At 40.9% G+C, this 12,270-nt stretch overlaps 1 non-coding gene across 1 annotated transcript; it reads left to right on the top strand.

Annotated features, from left to right (window-relative positions):
- Positions 1-10,617: 10,617 nt before the first annotated feature.
- LOC113743854 (small nucleolar RNA R71) lies at positions 10,618-10,724 on the top strand. The gene has a single exon (XR_003461222.1). It is a non-coding gene; the product is annotated as a small nucleolar RNA R71 (small nucleolar RNA).
- Positions 10,725-12,270: the final 1,546 nt, after the last annotated feature.

Here is a 12,270-nt window from a genome sequence, read left to right as displayed (position 1 = left end):
TGTGATGTTACTTAAATTGTTATTTTTTTTATTATTATTATTTAATTTTATTATCAATTTTGTTTTAATTAATTTCAAAAAAAAATAAAAATAAAAATAAAAAAATAAAAAAAATAAAAAAAATGAGAAAGATACGCGACTTGAAAGCTGCGTTTTTCGCAGCTTGCAAGAGAGGGCTCGGTGAGCCCCTTAGCTGTAAATTTTGGAGAGTATGGTTAAGGGTTTAGGAGGATGATGCCCCATATAAATAGAAAAGAAAACAGGAGCCGCAAAGGAGAAGGGAGGAGAGGATCGGAAAAGATAGAAAACATCGTAGGGAAAAAAAGGGCTGAGTTTCTGGGGGAGAGCATACGGGTTGAGAGGAAAAAGAAACAACAGCGGAGGGAAGAAGGATTGAAAGTGGCGGCTACAAATCTGAAAAGAAAGGAGAGCAAAACAGAGAGGGACGGCTGCAAGTCTGTGAGGAAAAAGAAAAAGAAAGCAGCGACAGAGAAGGGGTTTTAGAAAGGAACAAAAGAAAGGGTCTTGGAAAGGAAGTGACGGCTGAGAGGTCCTGGGGAAGAAAAAAAAGAAAGCAGAGCAATTGCTGCTCATCGCCATCACCGCCTGCAAATCTCCATAACCACCGCCCGCGAACCTCCAACCGCCAGTCCGCATTTGCTGCTGCTGCCGTCCGTCGATCATCACCCGCACCATCACCATCTAGGCTCACGTTAGCTTCAGAAACCGAGAGCACTGTAAGTTCCTCTCAAACTTTTGAAGCATGTCTTTCATGATTTTACTTACGGCTATATTTCTGTTGGGGTCCTCATTTTCTGGTTTGGGTTAAATGTTTTAAGGGCTAGAATTGAAGATTACGGCAGGTTTCATGGCACTTGGTTATGTTGTTTAGTTGCATCTTATGGAAACACTGAAGTTAAATCTATCTAGTTGTACGTTACTTCGCATGATCATCTTTCGGTCTGTGACTAAAAATTGCAGAATGTTATTTCTATGCTTGCATGATCATTTGTCCGAGTTTCAGATGTTTAAACATAAGGTTTTTGCGGCATTTTTTTTTTCCTTCTATTTCTGTTTTGTATTCCTGATGGTCAGCTCTGTTTTTCTCTTTCAAACCTTGCCATGAAACCATTTTTAGCCGAGGATGGATAGGTATCATTCTGGTTTCTTATTGAATTTGTTTGCATGATATAAAAATGGGCGAGATTGTAGCTGGTTAATTGCAGAAACCTGCGCATGAAGTCTGCTGCAATGAGCTTAAAGTTTTGGTCCTGTTGCAGCAGCATGCGCGAATACCTTTTCTTTTCCTTAGATGGCCGAAGCTTTGGCTTTGTTTCAAACGCTTGATTTGGTTTGTAGCTTGACTGAAATGTCTGGCAACAGCTCTTGAAATTGGCTTTAGATATCCTTTGCTTGTTTCATTTGGGTGCTGAAGGGATGAGAGGGAAGTTTTGGTGTTGATGTTTGTGTGTTTGTTTAAGGAAAAGCTTGAAGCATGCCAAATGGTTGCTAGAAAACGCATTTCAACTTGCCAAACCAGTTTTATACGTTTTCCAGATTTTTCAACTTGCCGAATGCATTTCATTTTTTGCACTGGATCTTGCTAAGTTTTCTGTTTGTTTGGATGATGGTTTGCTGTCTAGTTTAAAGCCTTGTGTTTGGGTTTGAAATCTGAATTGGAAAAACAAGTTTTGTGTTTAGGTTGTTTGTATGAATGTGAATTCGGCCAAATGAGTAGCAAGCACACAAACTATATTGCTGAGAGTCTCCATTGTAGAAATCTTTTTCGTGCATGCATGAAATAATTCTTCAAAATTGCACCTTGGCCCCCCAAGTCTCCCCTTATTTCACTATGACCCAACCAATTGAATAATGTTCTCAATTTGGTCCTTGGCAGCCTTAATTTTACAATTTTTATTGCTTGTTTGCTTCAATTAACCACCATGCTTTGTTTAAATTGCACTTAGTTCATGATTTTAAGAGCTTTATGACCCAGTGAGTCTGTATTTGCATATTTTCTTTAATTTTTCCCAATAAATTGGTACCTTGACCATTTTTTTTTATTTTGAAGGGTAAATTAGCCATTTTCTTTCATTTGGACACCATTTCAAGGGAGGTATAATTTCTTTTATCCTTTTTGTCTCTCCTATGTGATCCAACGTGCTAAGTGAGAATTGCATGTCTAATTTGCTTTCCTTGCCTTTCTTTAGTTCCTTTATTTCATTTACTCTTGCTTTTATTAAGTTATTCTTTTAATGGGGTATGTGTACACCTCTTGGCTTGTAATAGATAGGGCTTGGAGAGCACTTGATGAAGACCTATTGAAGACGTGTGCCTAGCTAGCAAATGTAATAGGTCCATTAGCTTAGTTGCTTGCTTTTGTGGCTATGTGTTAATTTGCTTTATTAGGTTCTTGCATCTAGTCGAGCATGCTAAGTGTTATGTGCTATGTGTTTATGAGTGTTTGGCATGTCTACTTGCTTTCTATAGTCGTAGATGAATGGGATAGATGAATGTACGTCACCACACTAGTCCAATGCTAGTTGTGGCTCATTATCCCGTTAGGAATTCATAGAAAGGGCTAGTCCAACGCTAGACCCTTAGGGATTTCCCTTTCGTTAGTGCATACCTGCATGTTCACTACATTCCATGCATTTTTCTTAGTTTTTATCATTTGGCATGCTCCTCCAATCCTTTTCCCCTCATTTTAGGCCTTTTGCATCCTCATGCTAGTTATAGGGTACATTTTGAGAGTCCCCTTTCGATAAGGGAAACGAGCGAGTTTGGCTACAAAATAGCCTTAGCACGCTAGTTCTTCCTTCTAATCCAAAGGAAAATCAAAGTCGTAAAGTTAGGAGTCCTTCCCGTGCCCGACCTGATGCATTCCCTTAGGGTCATACACTTGCATTCTTTTTATATCACATTCACACTCTTTTAGCCACCTTTTCTCACTACTTAGACTTTTTCTCAATCTACACTTTCTCACCACTTTCTTCCTATCACTTATTTATTTTTCTATCTCACAAATGGCACCCAATTGCACTTATATGTATCTACTATCCTATTTTTATTCATTTGCACACACAAACACCTTTATTTTCCCACACTTGCACACTTACACTTGAGTCCTCACTTGCATTAATCACGACTTCTATGAGAGCTTTCCTTATTGGCCACCACAATTCATGTGGTTGGGACCTAAAAGCCTCATGAGAAACATTTTAGATTTAAGATTGCATTTTTCTTTCCTTTTCGCATCCATTAGTCATATCCAACATGCGATACATACCTTGGGTAGAATAATTAGGAAAAGTGGGGCTAAGTCACGCAACTAGCTTTGGCTAGGGTAAGGAAGTGCCTTAAGCTTTGCCTTTGCCTTCTCCCTTATCAAATGTGACCCCCGATCCCTTTCTTTGGTTACGTAGACCTAAAAAGTTCTTTAAAAGGGTTTGCTTACTTTTTCTTTCAAAAAACAAAACAAAAAATCATTTTTGGGTGACTTGGTACATCCTAACTCTATACCAAGTGGCGACTCCATTTATTCATCCAAAACCCTTTTTGAACTTTATTTGGCCAAAACGTCTCATTTCACAATCCCACGGCCTTTATTTTTCACTTTCACACGTTCACATACATATTTCACACTACTCACACACCACATTCACCATTTCAAAAAGTGGGGCGCGACAAAGGTCATAGCGGTTCCTGTCAACAGACATGTCCCTCCAAATGTCGTGGTAGGAAGAAAGAAATGGCTCTACATAATTACAGACACTCTCAGCATACTCCCTAGTTTCGGCATACTCCGGAGTAATGAACCCAAATGCCAGATTAAACTGGATAATGGAAAAATTGAACTCCTGACCCATCAGACGGAAATGAATGATATTTGGGGTCTCTACGGTATATCTCGTAGGCAATTCAAACTCAAAGATGGAGTAAAATTCCCTAATCAGCTCGACAACGGTGGGGCAGAAAATATCACGATAAGGGCGTCACCCGATGTTAGTAAACATCTGATCGACCTCCTCCCGGATGCCTAGACCAATCATAGTAAGTTTCTCACAACTCTTGCAGGATATGATACGCCTCTGATGGATCTTAGCGTATCTCTACTGATCGGCGGATCTAGTGAAATTCAAATGCCCCACAAAGTGAGCGGGGGCATTCACATGAACACTTCTACCCCTGCCTAAGCGGGTTCGGACACTAGAAGAAGAGGGTTGGTTGGTAGGTGTATTCACAGGAATGGAGGCTTGGGGTGGGGGTTGAGATTGAGAGGCTCTAGACCTAGAAGATGATTTGGGTCTCATCATGTCCCTGAACAGTCAACTCAAACCAACAAGAACCCAAATATAGAGTTTCCAACACATTGAGCAAGCAGCACGGGCAGAGCAACAGCAAAGCAATAGTCCCCAAATATGTATTCAACCACCAGCAAATAAAAATACCCAATACCCAACAGAAAGCCAATTGGGGCAGCAACTAGTACAATTGAGTAGATCAAAAGCACAGACAGGGCCTCCCCAAATTAACAATTTAAAACAGCAACCAAGATGTTCTCAAAAATTTGATTAAAAACTACCAATTTAAAACAGCAACCAAGATGTTCTCAAAAATTTGATTAAAAACTACCAATGCCAATAAGGAAATTAAGCGGCCCAAGTCCCCAATTCAACAAGCAGTTGTAAAATTAAATCAACCAAGATTCCAACAAGTACAACACTGGCCGAAATGCCTCCCAATTATCAACAGACAATTGGAAAATTGCAGCCCAACCAAAATCTCAACAAGTGGCTCCAGTTGGCCAGTTAATGACTTAACTAAAAAAACAACAACTCCAACAATGACAGCATAGATATTGGACAATAAAAATTTAGCCAACCAAATAGAAGTACCAAATTGAGGTCCAATTACCCCATCAGTACCACTGGTGTACCAAACAATGGAAGGGCAATAATACACGACCAACACCAAGCCATTGATAAAACCACAATAACAACTAACACTGCTAACAATTCGAGAACCGAGTTACAAATACCTCCACCGTAGAAAGTGGCGAGCAGTGGATACTGGGGTCGCGCGGTCATGGGCAGCGTTGGCGCTACGGCGGCATGCGCCTTCTAGTACGGTGGTCACGGGCAAGAGAGACGCGCGGACAAGGGAGTTGGGGACATGGCCGCGAGGCTGCTGGGTCTGGAAAGGGGCGGTATGGCGATGGTGGCTCACGATGGAGCTACGGCGGAGAGAAAAGCTGTAGGGGATGCGAGGGAGAGAGGAGACGCGCAGACAGTGGAGGGGACTGCGGCGCTGGTGCTGCGACGAGCTAGTCCTCCGCGGCTGCGAGAAGGACGCGAGGATGGTGGTGGTCGTCGACGCTGTGGCGATCCACTCTCCAATGGCCGCGGCGATGTGCGGAGCAACGAGCGGCGGGCAAGTTTCAGCAATGGCGGCATGCGCAGAGGGCGATGGTGGAGGGCTAGAGCTTCGACGGAGAGAGAGAATCAGAGGAAGAAAGAGTGATTGGAGCGGTGGGAGATGAGGGTGGCGTACGGCGATGGGAGGCGACGGCGCGCGATAGGTTCAATCAAATGAGAGGAAGAAACAGCGGAGAAGAAGAAAGAAAGAAAAAAGAAGAAGGAAAAAAGAAAGAAAGAAAAAGAAAAGGAAATAAATTTTTTTTTTAATTTGAAATTTGAAAATCCCACCTTTCCCGCGATAGTGACGCAGGCATGTCAAGAAAGCAAAAACCCTTCTGACCATGAGCACCCCTTACGACATGACGCGGGCACGTCATGCCAGAGAGATACCTACAAATAATCAAAAACGAAAATTAAAACCAGAAGTCAGTCAAACTCAAAAAAAACATATTTAAACTATCAAAACGAAACCGAACAAACAACCAAAACAAATTGGATTGCCTCCCAATGAGTGCATTTTTTTAATGTCTTTGGATAAACATGGCTAAGGAGTGTTTATTAATTTGGACATGGCGGTGCATCTAAATTTATCGTCTCCACCTCTCCGCCTAGAAAACTTTCGTTATAATGTTTGAGACGGTGTCCGTTTACCACAAATTTATTGTCGGTCTTAGCACTCTAGATTTTAACTGCACCATATGGAAAGACATGTGTAACAATTAAAGGTCCAATCCAACGGGAACGTAGCTTACCTGGGAAGAGTTTGAGCTTGGATTGGAATAGAAGAACCTTCTGACCAACTTCAAAGGTTTTTCTAGAGATTTGTTGGTCATGAAATGCCCGACTCCTCTCCTTGTAGATTAGTGTATTCTTGTATGCTTCGTTCCGGATCTGCACCAATTCTTGCAAATCCAACTTCCGTTGGGCACCGGCCTCTTCAAGATTCATGTTACACTGTTTTATCACCCAAAAAACCTTGTGTTCGAACTCTACTAGAAGGTGACATGACTCCCAAATACCAATTTGTACGGTGACATCTCTATGGGGGTCTTGTACGTTGTCCGATAGGCCTAAAGTGCATCTTCCAACCGTTGACTCCAATCTTTCCTATCGGGTGGCACCATTTTCTCTAAAATGGACTTAATTTTCCGATTTGATACCCCGCCTGACCACTGGTCTTAGGGTGGTACGACGTTGAAACTCTATGGAGTACTCCATACTTTTGAAACAACGTAGCTATGATCTTATTGCAGAAATGCATCTCTTGTCACTAATAATGGCCCTTGGCATCCCAAAACATACAAAAATATTAGACCTGATAAAATCTGCAACCACTTTCGAATCATTAGTCCGGGTGGTCTTAGCCTCCACCCATTTAAACACGTAATCGACTGCCAACAAAATATATATAAAACCAAATGAGGTAGGAAAAGATCCCATAAAATCTATACCCCAGACGTCAAAAATTTCGATAAAAATCAACGAGACTTGGGACATATGATCTCTACGGGTTATATTACCTATCCTCTGACATCGATCACAGGACTTACAAAACACATACGCATCTTTAAATAGAGAAAGCCAATAAAATCCATTTTATAACACCTTATAAGCAGTTCTCTTGGGTCTAAAATGACCACCACAGGTAAAAATATGACAAAAACTCAAAATTGACTGGAATTTAACTTCACTTACACATCGTTTCATCACCTGGTCAGCACATCTCTTCCACAAGTACGGGTCATCCCAGATGAAATATTTGGCGTTGCTCTTCAATTTATCCCTCTTCGATTTTGGCCAACCTGCAGGGAAATTATCCGTTACTAAATAATTGATTAAATGAGCATACCAAGACAATTGAGAATTCAAAGAAAATAAGTGTTCTTTAGGGAATGCATCTTTCAATGACTCGTTCTCCTCTCCCACTGGTATGCGACTCAAATGGTCGACTACTATATTTTCTGAGTCTCTTTAGTCAAATTCCTGTAGAAGCAACATCCACCTTATGAGCCTCGATTTTGTATCTTTCTTGGTCATTAGGTACCTTAATGCTGCATGATCAGAAAACACAATTATTTTAGCACCTAACAAATATGACCTGAATTTTTCTAAAGCAAAAATAACTGCAAAAAACTCCTCAGTAGTAGAGTAGTTTAATTGAGCTCCGTTCAAGGCTCGGGATGCATAGTAGATGACGTGAGTTGCCTTTCCCACTTTTTGCCCTAATACAGCCCCTACAGTATGATCACTGGTATCGCACATGATTTCAAACGGCATATCCCAGTCGGGGGACTGGATGATTGGGGGTAAGGTTAACAGCTTCTTTAACGTGTCGAAGACTCTCTCACACTTGTTATCGAACGCGAAAGTCACATCTTTTTGTAAGAGTTGGAACAACGGGGCTCCAATCTTCGAGAAGTCCTTGATAAACATTCGGTAAAATCCTGCATGTCCAAGAAAAGAGCGCACTTCCCGCACACTCACGGGGTAAGATAAGGCAGATATAATGTCTATCTTAACCCTATCAACCTCAATACCTTTGGAAGACACAATATGACCTAAGACTATCTCGTGTTCAACCATAAAATGACATTTTTTCCAATGCAACACGAGATTAGTCTCTATACATCTTAATAAGATCAATTTTAGGTTATCTAGGCATGTATTAAAACTATCACCATACACACTGAAATCGTCCATGAAAATTTCAATAATTTTTTCTACATATTCAGAAAAAATGTTTACCATACACCTCTGGAATGTTGCAGGTGCATTGTACAACCCGAAGGGCATCGTCTATAAGCAAAGGTCCCGAACGGGCACGTGAAGGTCGTCTTCTCTTGATCCTCTAGTACAATTGCTATCTGAAAATATCCTGAAAATTCATCCAAGAAACAATAGTAAACCCTACAAGCTAGACGTTCAACCATTTGGTCAATTAAAGGAAAAGAAAAATGATCATTTTTTATGATGGCGTTCAGCCTACGGTAGTCAATACACTGCCTCCATCCAGTGGATTTGCGCACTGGCACGAGCTCACTCGTTTGGTTGGCCTCTACTGTCACTCCTGTCTTCTTTGGGACTACCTGGACCGGACTCACCCAAGGGCTATCTGATAACGCAAAGATGATCCCCATATCTAGCAATTTCAAAATTTCTTTCTTCACCACTTCCATCATGAGGGGATTGAGCCTCCTTTGAGCTTGCCGCACAGGTTTGGCATCTTCTTCCAACCTTATTCGATGCATGCAGACAGAAGGCCTGATTCCCTTAATGTCAGCGATGGTCCACCCTATTGCCTCCTTATGCTCTCTAAGGACCCGGATTAGTTTCTCTTCCTAGGTTTCCGAGAGTGCAGCTGAGATAATCACCGGGAGTGTTTCGTTGTTACCCAGATACGCATATTTTAAGTGTTTCGGGAGGGGTTTCAACTCCAATACAGGTGCCTGCACCACAGATGGCAGTATCCTCTAGTGAGGTTCGGGAATGAAAATTTGTGAGACTTCATACCTTTTTGTTGTGGTTGGCAATGAGTGTAATGCCCCTATTGTGCATTTCAAATCTTCACTCCAACTTTCAACTCATTCCTACCAACAGTTTCAAACACTTCCTGTACCGCAAGATCAATAGCACTCACAGAAAAAAATAGAGCTAAAGTTAGAGTTTGAGGGGTATTTCATTGTATCAAAGGTATTAAAACGCACAATTTTCCCATCAAACTCCATGGATAAGATACCCTTATTAACATCAATTTTTGTTTGTGTTGTGTTAAAAAATGATCTACCTAATAACAAAGATGAGGGATCGGAGGAGTGGTCATCATCCATATCAAGCACATAAAAGTCAGTTGGGAACACCAAATCATTAATTTTTACCAACACATCTTCAATCAACCCATCAGGATATGCATTAGTTCAGTCAACTAATTGAATGATTATTCCAATTTCTTTTAATGGATCTAGGTTCAGAGAAGCATAGATAGATTTAGGATTACATTAATTGATGCCCCCAAGTCCAACATGGCCTTCCTAATCACAGTGTTGCCTATCTTACAGGGGATAGTAAACATACTTGGGTCCCCACATTTTGGTGGGAGTTTCCTCTGCAGGATCGCTAACACATTCTCCCTAACAATGACTCTTTCATCTCCCCTCAGCCTCCTTCGATTGACGCACAAGTCCTTCAAAAAATTTGCGTACTTCGGCATCTGTTTGATTGCGTCTAACAAGGGGATATTGATCTCTACCTTGTGAAACACCTCCAGGATCTTCTTTTCCTTATCCTACTTCTTCGATTTCTCCAACCTGTTAGGAAAAGGAGGCGAGTTAGTTTTAACTGTAATAACTGGGTCTGGAAGTACCTTTGGATTTGTACCATTGCTACCCTCCCTCTCAAGCTCATTTTCGATCTTTTCCTCATCCTTGTCCTTAGGGATCACAGGCTCAGCCCCTGAATTTCCTTCCCACTCCTTAGGGTCATCGCGCTTACGTTCTTCTGATTCAATTCAGGCTGAGATAGCAATTTACCCTAGACTTGGAATTCCAAAAGGTTGATTGCGATGGCCATTTGATTTACTTGAGTTTGCAGTGGTCCCAGTTGATTCCTCATGCTTTGTAAGTCTGAATCCGTCTTTTGTTGATTCTCAAGTAATTGCTTCATCATCTCTTCCATGGACGGACTTGAGCTCGGTGGCGGAGGTGTCGAGGTTGGTACTATTGCTGGTACCCTTGTTGTCTATTCGGCACAAAGTTAGACTGCCTGTTCCCTCCAGCCAAGGTTGTAGGTACTTGAATATGGGTCATAGTGCTTTCTTGGCGCGGGCACGTGACCTGCCATGTTCACTTGCTCTACACTTTTCTCTTGAATCATTGGACACATCTCCGTAAAGTGACCCATACCAGTGCAAATCCCGCACACCTTAGTCTGACATGCATTTCCTATAGCCAGTTGTCTAACAAAAGAAGTCAATTCAGTCAGTTGCTGCTGGATAGAGGATGTCTCCACCTCATTCACATTACGTATCGGGACATCCTCTCTTATACTAAACTGTTGCGAATTCTCAGTTATTCCCTCAATTAGCTCCCACGCCGCTCGAGGGGTTTTGTTCACCAGTGTCCCTCCACTCGCAGCATCAATTATACTCCTATCTCTGAAGAGTAGTCTCTCATAAAAATATTGTATGAGTAATTGCTCTTTTATTTGGTGCTGAGGGCACTTGATGCACAACTTCTTGAATCGCTCCCAGTAATCATAGAGTGACTCTCCTGGATGCTGTTTGATACTGCAAATTTCTTTTCTTAGACTTGCAACTCTGGACGCAGGAAAATACTTGTCTAAGAACTTTTCTTTAACTGGTCCCACGTGGTGATACTACCTGGGGGTAGGTAGTACAACCAGCATTTTGCAGAGTCCTTCAAGGAAAATGGGAATGCCCTCATTTTTATCTACTCTTCTGTGATTTTCGAGAGATTCATACTGTTGCACACAACATCAAACTCCTGCAAATGCTCATAAGGTTTCTCACCTGAAAAACCATGGAAGGATGGCAAAAGATGAATTAGTCCAGATTTTAGCTCAAATGGAGTGTTATCATTTAAACTTGAAAAAGTAATGCATAAAGGCTGTTGAGTTAAATCAGAAGTAGCCAACTCCCTTAGCATTCGTGTATTCTCCATGGTGACTTCTTTTTTATTCGAGTCACTCGAAGTATCGTCAAATGAATCTGTTGGGTCAACTTCTGACTCAGGTCTCTGAGATGCAGCACTGGAGTGCTCCTCTTGAAACTGTTTGGTCTCTTTTCGTGTTCTCCGCGCGGTCTTCTCTACCTCAGGGTAAAAAATTAACTCACCCGTACGAGAAGAACGAGGCATGCACTAGAAGAATACCAGAAAATTAGAACAACAATAAACATAAAAAGAAACAAACAATAACGTCAGTCCCCGGCAACGGCGCCAAAAATTGACAGGTTGTCGAAACCTATACAATAATAAAAATTAAATCTAATTGCTAGTTAAAATAGCCAACACCCGATTCCAAGTATTGGAGCAGGAACTCAAGGTGTGCAATGGGTTACTTGATTCACCCTGTTCTCGAAGAGTTTGCTTGATCCGATATACCCGAATGTGATGACTTTTTTTCACAAATAATTATGAATTTGTAGTCAGGGCAAGTAGGGTCGTATCCTCAGGGATTGGGGATATTTGTCTCTTAAGAAATCCAAAGTAACACGGGGGGTGATTTTGTATAAACGACGACAATCAAAGAAATTTGAATAAAAAAATAAAAATAAATAACTAACTAGAAATTAAATGACAATTCACTAAATTTAGAGTAACAATAATTAAAGGTCCAAAACAATTAAAGCACGAAAATAATTAAAAATAAAATAAAATAGGCAACTAAAAATCAAATGACAAGTCACTAAAATCAAGGTAATAATAATTGAAGATTTAGCCAAGAAATAATTTCAGCAATGGTTCACTTAATTGATCATCGATGCACAAGCAATTTCAATTATTTATTAATAAATAGGTTATAACTGTCAAACAAGCGATGACAGTCAACCCCTCCTTACTGTGTTGGTGATCAAGGTACGCCCATTAATCACTTCCCTTATTTGAGAGATAATCTTAGGTACGCCCATAAGATTTAATTTTTCAATTGCCTTAAGTATTAGAAGATCCCTATTCTAAACAAATAACGCACTACCAGGGTTATTTCATATCAGCCCGCGTATTCCCCTGACACAAAACTAATCATGCCAATTGTCATTGATTCAAGATAATTAAACAATTACGGATTTAATGCCCTAATTGACATTCGATTATCAAGTTAACTAATTATCCGGATC

Source organism: Coffea arabica, chromosome 1c (genome assembly GCF_036785885.1).
Source record: "Coffea arabica cultivar ET-39 chromosome 1c, Coffea Arabica ET-39 HiFi, whole genome shotgun sequence".
Classification (NCBI taxonomy): domain Eukaryota; kingdom Viridiplantae; phylum Streptophyta; class Magnoliopsida; order Gentianales; family Rubiaceae; genus Coffea; species Coffea arabica.
Note: the sequence above shows the minus strand (reverse complement) of the source record. Positions and strands in the feature narration are given on the sequence as shown.